Source organism: Lutra lutra, chromosome 7 (assembly GCF_902655055.1).
Source record: "Lutra lutra chromosome 7, mLutLut1.2, whole genome shotgun sequence".
NCBI classification, from domain to species: domain Eukaryota; kingdom Metazoa; phylum Chordata; class Mammalia; order Carnivora; family Mustelidae; genus Lutra; species Lutra lutra.
In genome coordinates, this window is record NC_062284.1 from 74,222,785 (window position 1) to 74,235,155 (window position 12,371).

Here is a 12,371-nt window from a genome sequence, read left to right on the forward strand (position 1 = left end):
AGTGTTTCTCAGGAATTCTCTCTTTGAAAGATATTAACAGCTCAAAAAAAAAAAATTTTTTTTTTTTTTTTTTAAATAGTAACAGTTCTGTGAGGCAGGGCAGTTCCTAGCCCCCTTTTATCTGTACAGAACCAGAGATTCTAGAAAAATTCAGTAACGTTCCAGAGCCTCATCCCCTCAGTCCACCTCAGATGTCAGCCACAGTATAGGCAGACAGTTCCTGGGGAACTCAGACTCACCTCGGACACACCACGTATCATCTGCTTTCTGCCCAGGTGGGTGACCAGGGAATCCCAAGTGCGCATACAGGGTGACTGCCCTGGGCAGGGGCTGCTGCGCAGCCCTTAGGAAGTCCCGTGGAAGGAGGGACCAGAGGGCATCCCACTTCCTCAGGGAGTCTGTGTGGAGTCAATTCTCACCGCTCACAGCAGAGACTGCCGGGCATCTGTCTCCCCACCCCCTCACTTCCGCGCTCCATGATCACATGGCAAAGGACTTACTGGTCTCGGGTTCGGCTTTTGGAGGAATTCAAATGAAGATGGTCACACAGTAGAAAAGTGGCAAAGCTGGTACTTAAACTGAGGTGTTCCTGATGAGGGTCTTTTGATGTATTTTTAGGAAGTGAGGAGTCCCAGGAGAAACCTGAGATCCCCAAGCAGAAGAGGGGAGGAGGAGGCAGGGTGGGGTGCTGTCGCTCCCTGCCGGCTGCTCTGTAAGTGTGGTGGTGCGTCCCGGCCGCCCTCTGGGGTGCTGGAGAGGAAGCCATGACTTTGGGCGGGGAAGGCAAAGTCTTCTGTGGTGACACCACACCTTGCTTTGGGGTAGCAGAATTTTAAGAGAAATTACACTCTTTGGCTCTAGAAATAGAAGCTTAAACAAAACAAAGTCTTTATTGTCCGAGGGAATCAGCAAGTGCAAAGAAATGCTTCAGAGGAAAGATCACTGGGCTTCTCTCTTTTCCTCTCGAAGAGTCAAGTCCAGCTCTACTCTTGTGGCACTTGTCCTTTGAACTGGCGCCTGAAATTCCACTTAGAAGCTCATTACTTACAATTCAACTTCGGATCTCCCTGAGAGAATATCCTTTCATCTGTCATTCCTCACATTCAAGTGTGAACAGGTTTCTGATCCCGGAGTGAAAGCAAGTATTGATGGGGAGAGGGGAGAGGTCACTGGGTGCTTGAGGGAGGTGGTGAAGTGTTTCCTGCCTGGGACGCAGAGGTAGCCAAGGCCATATCTCCTAAACCAGCCCTACCTGATTCCAGGTGTGCGGTGCTTGTTGAGAAAATGACTAGGAGTTTCAAAGAACCCTAGTGCCCTCCCTTCTGTCCAGCGAGCTTGAACTATGTAGAAGCTGAGATTTGTGGTATGAAAAGCAGGAGAGAAGGACACACCCGCAGGGCCGAAAGGTCTCTCAAAGATCGTAGTGGGCCAGTAGAGACCTGTTGGTCTCCTTATGGAAGGTGTTGTGATAGCGCACAAGGATGTTGGGGCAGGAGAGACACTGTTCTCATCCATATCAGCTCACAGCTTAGCAGGCAGCAGTGGGGCTGGGGTCATCAGACAGGAGAGAGACTTTGAGGCTGCTGAAATGGCTAAGGAACATTGTCTCCAGGAGCAGCATTTCTCTTGACCTCCCAGGAAGAGCTAATTTCCCAGGAGGCTTCCTGAGAGTTCATGTCCAAGGCCAGTATCTTTCCTCCCCAGATTCTTTTCATTGCCATGGAGACAGGCTGCTGTTCTGTCCAGTGAGGTGTCTGAGCAGTAGACACCATGACAACCTGTGGGGGTTGGAAGCACAGCTCCAGAGCACCTCACAGACTGGAGCAAGGACAGAGGTCCAGGGACATTATAACTGTCACGGGCTCAGCTGATGAAAGGGGGACAGCTTGATTTTTGACAGCTTTCCCCTCAGTGAGCCGTGAAGGAGGGATGGGAGTGATGGGTGGGCTGGGGGCTGGCAGGATTGAGGTCTTGGGCTGCCAAAGACAGGCAGCTTCATTCTTTTTCTGATTGCATGTTTTGCTTGTCCGGACCAGGCCAGCAGATACGTGCCTGGAGAAATGACATAAGCCCGAGCAGGACACATCTGTCTAGCCCTGGGTGGCGAGAGGGGCTGGGGAGGACAAAGTAGCCTCCACAGCTATGGGCCTTTCCGCCCCCCCCCCCCCCAAGAAATCATGCCACCCTTCCCAGGATGGCGGAGGCAAAGGAGTTACTAACAAGCTGATGTGAAGCAAATGCTGGTTCCCAGGTTGGAACATCCTGGCTCATCCAGTGGGTGAGGTTTGTTTGTGGAATGAGGCCAGAGGCCTGCCAAACCCTCCCCACCCTCCTCCAGTGTTTGCCTGACTCCTGCTGGAAGCCTGCCAGTTACAGGCAGAGCTAGTGACCTCGGTGGTCAGGCCATGGCTGTTTACTTTGCAGAGCTGGGTTAGGAGGCTTGCCCCCTCTCTCCTTCCTTCCTCCCCGACTCTCTCTCCATTCCATCGGTACCCCAACCCTGGGCTTCCTGACTCCCAGGCCAGTGCTCTTACTCCCACTATTCCATGGTTGGCTGGATTATTCAGAGAAGCAGCTTCTCTCTCACCCTGGAGGACGGGGAGGAGCAGAGCAGTACTGAGATCTGCCTGGTCCCGGAGGAGTTTAGGGAAGTCCCAGACAGGACCTTTGGCCCTCTCATCCTGCTCACCCTACTGGGGGCGATCCTCCTGAAGGCCACAGCCTAGGGGATGGCAGGAGATCTGTAAGAGTGCCCCCCTAGGGCTCAACAGATGACCAAATTTTGATAAGCAATGCAAGTTATATGACTTCAATTCTGGAGGGTCAACCTCTCTGTGACTCCATTTTCTCGTGTATAAAATGGGGGTAAATTTGCAGGGCTGTTAGGAGAATAGCATGAATTAATGCCTGGGAATGGTTTATGGTCGATATTTAGCTGTTATTATGATGTCTTAGTCCCAAGTCCTCATACAGAGCTCTTAATGTTCAGTTAGTCCCTGTAGACTACCCCATCCCTGCCCAGCAGGGCGTCTGCTTGTTCCCAGCAAGTCCAGTGTTTTGGAACAGCCTCTGGCCCTCTTCCACCGTGTACACTGATTATTTGGGGAGTGGCGATCCCACCCCAGAGCTATTCGTCCTCATCTTCCAGGGAGTCCCAACTGGTAGGGTTTGCCCTTCAACCCACCTGGATAAGAGAGCATCTTGCTCGGTTATCTTCAAGTTGATGAGGTTCCCAGCTCACCTTTCCCTCTTGTGGGATCCCCTATCTTCCACCCACCAAGCCTGGACATAAGCTGCCAACTGCCTACCGTAGCCCCTTCATGCTCTCAGGCAAGGTCAGTTCTGCTTTCAGAGCTCTGGTCTGACCCCTGCTGGCCTTGCCTTCTCAGACACCACCTCGCCACACAGGAGAACATTCCTCCATTTGCTCTAGCCCTAGGCCAATGCTGTTAGCCCACATCCACTAACAGCAGTTCATCTGAACTAGACCCCAGGGACTGCCTCACATGCATCACCCAGAGCAAGTCTTCAGAAGCTCTTCCATCCTGGGTCATCACCATTTGGTGCAGCCCATCACCATAGTCATGGGATGTCTTTCTCCCCTCCCCAGGTCAAAATATTCTCTTGGGAAGTTTTGCAAACTCATCAGTTCTTTGATGTGTAAGTGACTTTTAGAGAGTTAAAAGACTTCCAGGTGGCCCTCCTTAGTGCTGTGGACTGTGTGCTACAGTAGACATTGTTGGTTGTCACCATTGCCACCGTTACTGGTAACATTTACAAGCACCTATTGTGTGCTGGGTAAGATATTTGGCCATTGTAGAGTATAGTGGTCGACATCTTAACTGAATCCCTACCTCATTTGTTATGCCAAAATTTGAGAAGGACCAAGGATTTGCATGGAATGTAACAGAACTTATGCTGAGGTTTGTGGGCAGGTGTCCACTTTATAGCACCACATATAATAGCAAAAGAAAAGAAACCACCTAAATGACCACCAACAGGGGGTGAGTAAATAAGGTAGAATCTATCCATTTATGGGATACTCTGGATGTCTTAAGAAGAATGGGCATTGGTCTGTAACTACTGATAATGGAACAATCTCCAAGAAATAAGTCAAAGGGGGAAAAAGCAAGGTGAAGAACATCATGTGGTTTGCTACCTTGTGTGTAGTGAAAGCAAATCTAGAGAGAGGCATATGCATGTGACCTGGAGTAAGTTAGTTCCCCTCTTCAGTCTCCTCCTCTGTAGGAGGGGGAGGAATGGCCCTTGCCTCTTGGGCTATGGTGAGGATTAAGGGGGATAGTGCCTGTGAAGCTCTCAGCACAGTGCCTGGCACAAAGCAAACCATCAGTCGTGAGGTGCTGTACACACACCTCTAATTATCCCGCAGGGTCCAGTGTAGTCGACAAAGCTCTGTGCTGTGCCTCAGGCCCCCAGCAGAGTCTGGAGATACAAGAGCAGTGGGAGAGTCAGATAGTGGGCAACCCACCATTACAATTAGGGAACGAAGTGCTGGAGGACTTAGGAGGAAAGCATGCCTTACTTTGCCAGAGGGATACAGGGAAGAGGTCCAGGAAGTGTTCACTGAAGAGGTAACGTCTGAGATATGATTTCACAGGGTGAGAAGGAGCAGCTCCAGCTGAGAGACATCACAGGAGGGGCTTGGGGCCCTCCATCCTGCCACTGGAGTGCTGAGTGTGTGGAGGGAGGCTTGCAGAACCCTCAGGGTTCAGGGCAGAGGCAAAGGGCATCAGTTCCTCTCGACAGCAGTGCCTTGCTCCCCCTTTCCCTGTGGCCATCTAACCTGTTTCTTGTCGCTGCAGTCAAGTCCCGGGCAAAAGTCCTGGGGGCCATTATCAAATGTCCTGCACATGGAGACTTCTAGAGACAGCCGCCATGGCTATGGCCCATTGGCTGGGGGGAAGTAGCCAGGGACCTGTGTCCTTGAGGGCAGGAGTGCTTCTACCCCACGTGCCTCTAATACAGCAGCCAGTCACCCCGAGACATTTTTCGTCCCTGACAGATTCACACAGGGGATTTGTATGGCTGTTCTGTTTTCTCTATCCTTAAATCTAGATACGTCTCTCCCTCTCTGTTTAAGAAGGGGAGGATCTGCTTCTGGCAGGAGAAAGAGCCAGAACAAGCTATGGGCTCTGGTGGTCACCCTACAACCAACAGAGAGAGACCTGACAGTCTTGTCGGATGATGGATGAGCCATGCCTGCGGAAGACAGCTGAGTGCCCAGCTCCCCCCTACCAGGCCACCTCCCACCCCCGTCTCCTGGGCAACGAAGCCTCCGGATGACCCCCTCCCCCCAACAATAATGAGATGGAAATGAACAGTGCTGCAGTATAATGAGCATGACAAAAATAGAGCCATTGCTAAGTAATGGGCCGGCCCTGGTTGAGGAGCAGCAGGAGGAAGGCAGGGCTCTCCTCTCACAGTCACAGTTCTGCTGTGTCGCTGGGACTTGACCAGGCATAGGCAAGTTTGGGCTCTGTAGTGGCAAAGAGATCAGGGAGGGATTAAAAGGTGGGCCTAGGTGCAAAGCCTAAGCAGACTCTGGCCTGTCACTATGGGGGAGGGACGACGTGAGGGCCCACAGCTGCCGATGTTAGGTTGCTGCCATCACCTCAAACCCCACGCCTTCCTGTATGTAGCAGCAAATGGTCTAAAAGAGTTAACTAATGAGACAGATTTTTTTCTTTTTTTTGCAAAATATTGCACCTATTGTCTGTAGTGTATAGTGGAAGAAGCTTGTTCATTATACCTTTGTTTCTTCTTTGTTCCGTTGGTGGCTTGGAGTACCTGCCAGGAAAGGCAGTCACGCCTGGGGAAGGAGGGATCCACGTGCTGCAGGGACAGCTGTCTCTGAAGCCTTCTGGCACCAAGTCCCTTTGCAGTCTTTCCTTTTTATTATTTTCTGAAAAAATACAAAACTATTTTTTAAATAAGTAATACCTGCATGAAGTACAAAATGCAAAAGGAACAAAAAAAGTTTACAGTAAAACTGGATATCCCTTCCTCCTGCTCTCCACCCCTAGCCACTGTTTCTTTCCTGGAAGCAACCACTGCCAGCGGTTCCTTGGGCAGCTTTCTAGAGACGCAAAGCATGCACAAGTACATGTGTCCCCCTCCTCAACACAAACACTTTCTCCCCCCCCCTTTTTTTTTCCCTTTTTTTAACCTAAGGCTAACATCTCCTATCAGTCAGAGCCCTGACAGAAAACAGATGGCCCCCACAAAATGAGTCATTTGAGTCAAACATAATAAACAGACGGTTTACAGAAGTGTGGACAGGACATAGGAGAAGCACAAGGGATAGTGTGATGCCCGGGGCCAGCCATCATGCAGGCAGACGGGCAGTGACTCCTGTGAGCTGCAAGGCCAGTGGAGCGTCACAGGGAGGCGGCCAGGGGCATAAACACCCACCCCGCTTCTCCTCCCTCTGTCCTCGTGCTGCAATACTGAAAATCCAGCCTGAGCCCCAGAACAAGACAGTCTGTTGATGTCGTTTATAGAGGTCACCCTTGGGCAGGATGGGCGGGGTGAGGGCAAATGGTGGCATGACCCCCATGCAGGTACTTAGCACCTGGATCCACATTTCACTGGTTTCCACTTAACAGTCTGCCTCTACCTCTAGCCTCAGTCTCCTGCTGGCCTAGAGCACTCTGTAGTATTCCTGTTGTGAAACACTGTATCACATGTATAGTATACATAATATATACATGTATATCATACAGATGAATACAAACTACATGTATATGTTCATATATGTGTAAAACTGATGGAATTTCCTGTCATTTTTATTTACAAAAAATATTTATTTACTTGAGAGAGAGTGCATACACATGAGTGGGAGGAGGGGTAGAAAGAGAGGAAGAGAAGCAGACTCCCCGCTGAGCACAGAGCTCATCACAGGGCTGGATTGCGGGGGTTGGATCTCACGACCCCCAAAATCATGACCTGAGCCAAAATCAAAGGTTAGACACCCAGGTGCCCCACACTGATGGACTTGTATAATTGTTTCCAATCTTCTGCTATTCCAAACAATGCTCCAAGGCATATCTTTTTTCTTAGTCATTTCACATGGCAAGGATAGGTACAGAATAAATTTCTGAGATTGCTGGATCAAAGAGTGTATGCTTTTAAAATTTTTGATAGACATTGCCACAGGCCCCTGCATTGAGCTGGTACAAATTTACACGTGCCTCAGCAATGGATAAGGTTTCTGTGCAGTGTTTAAACAATCTGGGCAACAAAGATGTGAATAAACTTCTTAGAGCATCTCTCTAATGGTGTCTGTCACCTTCACGAAATATAAATCCTTCTTTTTTTGAGGGGGAAATTATGAAAATATGCATTTCCCCCTTGTTTTCTGTCATTTTTGTTTTGTTTTGTTTTCTGTAATTTCTTTCAGAATTGTTCAGCAGGGATAAAATTTCTACACTCTTAAATGGAGTTCTGCTCATTCTTTGGGAATATCCTGTGTCACTTGAAGTTACAAATAATAGCCTCAACTTAGAAGTTAAAAGTTTCTAGTTTATCTTCCTAGACATGAACAAATCAACTGTATTTTAAAAAAAAATCTTGGAGACAGTTAAGGAAACCACATATGTATTAGGCATCAGGGGACTCCAAAAAAAAAAATCACCATTAATCCCACTATGTGTGACAGTATTGCTGGAGCACACAAGAAAATGTTCCTGCTCTCTAAAAGACAATGTGGAATCCCCAGAAGTGTGAAATGCCAGATGTCTGCAATTTACCCCAAAACACCTTAGAAAAAAAGAAAAAAGATGGAGTAAATACACAAACATGAACAATCATTAAATCTAGATGATAGACACTTTCCCATATGCTCAGAAACTCTCATAAGGAAAAATCTTAACGAGGAGTCCAGCCAAAATAATAATCAGCATTTCATCCCTTACCCAAAGGTAAGCCTTCTTCCCTCTCCTTCTCTGGCTTCTGTTCCCCCACCTCAGCCTAGCCCTCTGCTGGTGATCCACAACACCCTGACCCATCAGAGCCTCTCCACTCTCCACATGGTCCTCTTGGGGGGAGAGTGGCTCCAGCCTGGCTTTCCCTCTGCTGAGTGGCAAACACTTGTTCCATGGAAAATCCTCAACTCTCCAACAAACCCTGGAAATACAGGCTCCCTGTTCTGTCCCACACGCAGCTTTAGCCTTCTCAGGCCCAAGTGAAGCAATCATGAAAGACCACCCCTCCAGGTGGTCTTGGAACATACACCAAGCTCTCGAGGATGTGGTGGAGGCCCCCCTCTCAGTATTTGTGGTTTATGTTGGAAAGTGGCCTCCTGTCCTCTCCTCCCTGGAGATGGGGAGTGAGAAAGTACCAGCATTCTCTGAAGAAATCTTATAAACCCTCCCAGTATAAAAAAAAAAAACAAAAAAAAAAAAAACAAAAAAAAACCCTCCCAGTATATGTCTTGGATGAGACATCCCCCCGCAACATGATATTGAACATATCTTAGTATTATTTAACTTTTACTTTCCATCAAATGCATTTAGAGTTTCATGCATATTTACACAGCAGGGTTTATGACATTCAACTCCATTTTGTTTGTAACTGTGCCAGAGAATGTTATTTTATTATCTATTGTTATGGTGATTTAACACAACAAACATTTCTTTTCTCAACAGCTTCTGAGAGTCAGGAATCTAGGACTGGCTTATCCTGGGGGTTCTGGCTCAGGATCTCCTGTGAGACTTCGATCAAGATGTAGGCCAGGACTGTAGTCATCCGAAGGCTCGCATGGGCCTGGGGGTTCCAATTCTCGCGTGGGCCTGGGGGTTCCAATTCCAGGAGGGCTCACTTACCTGGCTGAGCCTCAGTTTTTCTCAGGTTGTTATCTGGAGACCTCCATTTCTCACTAAGTTGTCTGTTGTAAGTTGTCTCCGTAGGGCTGTTCAAAATATGGCAGCCGCCTTCTACAGAGTGAATGATCTGAGGGAGCAAGAAAGAAGCCATGATATCTCTTATGACCTAGCCTCAGAAGTGACATGCCATGCTCTTGCCATATGCTATCAATCACATAGACAAAAACCATGGTACATGGAAGGAGGAGACAGGGGTGTGAATACCTGGAGGCAGGGACCACTGGGGCTATCTTAGAAGTTAGCCACCTTACTTATCGACGTCATCCTGCACATGCTCAGAGCTGTCAGTGTAAGCTGTGATCCATGGACTGTCACCCACAGAGTCAGATACCACGTTGGGGAGATCCCTCTAAGGTTTTGAGTGTGGCCTTTGGTCACTGGGTACCAATACCTTAGTAAAGTCTGTGTCTCTCAGAGGTCATAGTGATAACAGCACCATCACTCTCTTTGTGGTGAGTCAGGGCCAGAGGATATTTTTTCCAGACAGACCCTGTTCTGTGCTTCCAACCTCCTCTCACAGCACCTGGTGTTCTCTTGTGCCCTTACCATTGACTCTCTTACAACAGAAGGCCCTGAAGGACCCAGCATGCAGAAAGAAAGAACTAAATTCCAGCTGGGATTGGGCTCAAATCTGGGTGCTCCAAACTGCTCCCTCCCCACCCCAAAGCACAGGAATAAGATTTATCTGCAGTGATCAGCATGAGAAATGGGGACAAGGTGAAGAGGGGAGCTGCACTCGAGTTGGGGCAGTCTATTTTCCTGTTGTAGGAGAAGTGAATCCTAACACAAAGAGACTTCGGTGGATGAGAAGAGAAGGCACCAAAAGCAAAGCTAAAGAGGACACACCCTACTCCCTACTGAGGGCCTTCAAGGGATCTAGAATTCAATGGTCCTGCCACATCAGGGACCTGATCTCTCAGGAGAAGAAAGGGGTGAGAGAAAGGATAATTTCTTTCTTTCTTTCCTTTCTTTCTTTCTTTCCTTCTTAAGATTTTATTTTTAAGTAATTTCTACATCCAGCATGGTGCTCGAACCCACAACCCAGAGATCAAGAGTCACAGGCTCTACTGACTGAGCTAGCCCGGCACCTCAAGGAAAATGGCTTTTTGAGTCTAGGGAGAAACTATCTACTTAGCACTTGTATGAACTTAAAACAAATAAATTCCATTTGGGTTTGTACATGAGTTTCTTGTAATTTTGGTTTGTGCAAAGTAGCTTCCCTGGGGGTAAAAATGGGAACTGAGAAGTAGTAGGGGCTGGGACAGTACTGCCTGTGGGGAGGGGCAGTACTGTGTGAGAGCAGCTCTTCAACTTTGTTCCCTCTCTGCCAAAGGCTTACCGTGTCCACACTCTGGAATCTAATTTACCAACCCCCAAACTCAGAGAGATGGCATTGCTGTTCTTATTCTATGGGTAAAGAAACAGGCCCTCCAGAGGACTCCTTCTAACCAATGAAAGAACTAAGGAAACCTCAAAAGGCAAGAAAGGAGAAAAGAAATGGGGAAGAAAACCTTGAAAAACATTTTAGATTTTATGTAATTATTTGAGACAGAGAGAGTGTGCACAAGCAGGGGGAACTGCAGAGGGAGAGGGAGAAGCAGGCTCTCAATGAGCAGAGTGCCTGATGTAGGGCTTGATCCCAAGATCTGGGATCATGACCTGAGCCGAAGGCACCCACTGAGTTATCCAGACTCCCCTCCCCAAGTTATTCTTTTTTTTTTTTTAAAGATTTTATTTTATTCATTTATTTCACAGACCGAGATCACAAGTAGGCAGAGAGGCAGGCAGAGAGGCAGGCAGAGAGAGGAGGAAGAAGGCTCCCCACAGAGCAGGGAGCCTGATGCGGGACTTGATCCCAGGACCCTGAGATCATGACCTGAGCCGAAGGCAGAGGCTTTAACCCACTGAGCTACCCAGGCACCCCCTCCCCAAGTTATTCTTAAAACTTGAGAGGACATCCATACCGAGACAAAACTCACATCCTGGAGGCTGCAAAATTGTTTCCCCACAGCCAAAAGTGAATTTCCAGCAGGGGTGGCCACTTTCCTTACAGACCATTATCAGTTGTCCCTTCTTAGCAACACATTCCAAGTGACTACACTCTCTAACCAGAAACGAAAATGCGATATGAACGGATTCACCCACTTTGTGGGTCATTCTTATTTCCTATTCTGCCCTCCACTAATGGTGGGCTTACTACCATTCTACCTGTGGCTGCAGGGGCCAGCCACTGTGTAATTTCCACAGGGGCCATTCCCACAGCGGTCATGGGAGAGCCAGAAGTAGGAATGAGGTGTGTCCTTTCAAACAACATATAACTGGATTAAAAAAAAAAATGCCCATGAGAGACCCCCCATTTTTTAAAAAGTGAGTTTAGTTTGTAGGGTTTTTTTTTTTTTTTTTGCCATTCCTGTTGTATGTGGACATACTTCTTTTTCAAGGGTTTCTTCCCCATTTCTTTTCTCCTTTCTTGCCTTTTGAGGTTTCCTTGGTTCTTTCATTGGTTAGAAGGAGGACGTTGTATTTCCATATCCATTTTTGTGGCTAGATGAAATTTTTTTGTTTAATAGGGGCGCCTGGGTGACTCAGTGGGTTAAAGCCTCTGCCTTCGGCTCAGGTCATGATCCCAGGGTCCTGGGATCGAGCCCCACATCGGGCTCTCTGCTCAGCAGGGAGCCTGCTTCCTCCTCTCTCTCTCTCTCTCTCTCTCTCTGCCTACTGGTAATCTCTGTCAAATAAATAAATAAATAAATATTTTTAAAAAATAATATGCACACTTAACTATATCTTTCAATAAAAGTCTAAAGTTCATCAAAATGGTAATCCTTCTCCTCCTCTAAAGACATAGAATGCCTTATTTTCCCTCTGCTATTTTTCTCCTACCCTCCCTATTGTCATCGTCTAGTATTTTAATTCCTCAATGCTTTTAACCTCTCAATAGTTATGATTTACCACGCATCAAGGATTAGACTTGCCAATATGTTTTATCACTCTTGGCCCACTACTGCTTCTTCTAGGCCATTCTTCCTTTCTGGTTAATTTCCTTTTTTTGCTGAAGCAATACTCCTGAAATGCTGTCAAGTTGTTCTTTTTCTTCGATGTTCTGTGAGAAAACCCTGATGTCTCCAGCCAAGATGAGGCTTATCTTTAATTACATTACTTAATATTGGGTGTATCCCTTTAATGCTGGAAACCTTGGCCATTATTTCTCAACAGGGCAATGTCATAGAAGTGTCGGGAGGTGGGGACAACATGACATAGGATGATCAAGTAGGGGTCTCTGAGAAGATGATATGGGCACTGAGATCTAAATGATGAGGCAGAAGGAAGAGCAAAGTTAAGAGTTTGGTGGGATTCGGGAATTGAAGGAAGGCTCCTGAGTCTGGGGCCTGGGGAGTGAGGGGTGTGGCAGAAGATTAGATGAGATCAGAGAGGGAGGGCTCTCCGGACACTTCATGGGAATTTGAG

General features: G+C 47.6%; 1 long non-coding RNA gene across 1 annotated transcript; it reads right to left on the minus strand.

Annotated features, from left to right (window-relative positions):
* Nucleotides 1–3,695: 3,695 nt before the first annotated feature.
* On the minus strand, nucleotides 3,696–11,999 carry LOC125104644 (uncharacterized). Its single transcript, XR_007128671.1, has 3 exons — nucleotides 11,856–11,999; nucleotides 8,844–8,970; nucleotides 3,696–5,923 (listed from the first exon to the last, which is right to left on the minus strand). It is a non-coding gene; the product is annotated as an uncharacterized LOC125104644 (long non-coding RNA).
* Nucleotides 12,000–12,371: the final 372 nt, after the last annotated feature.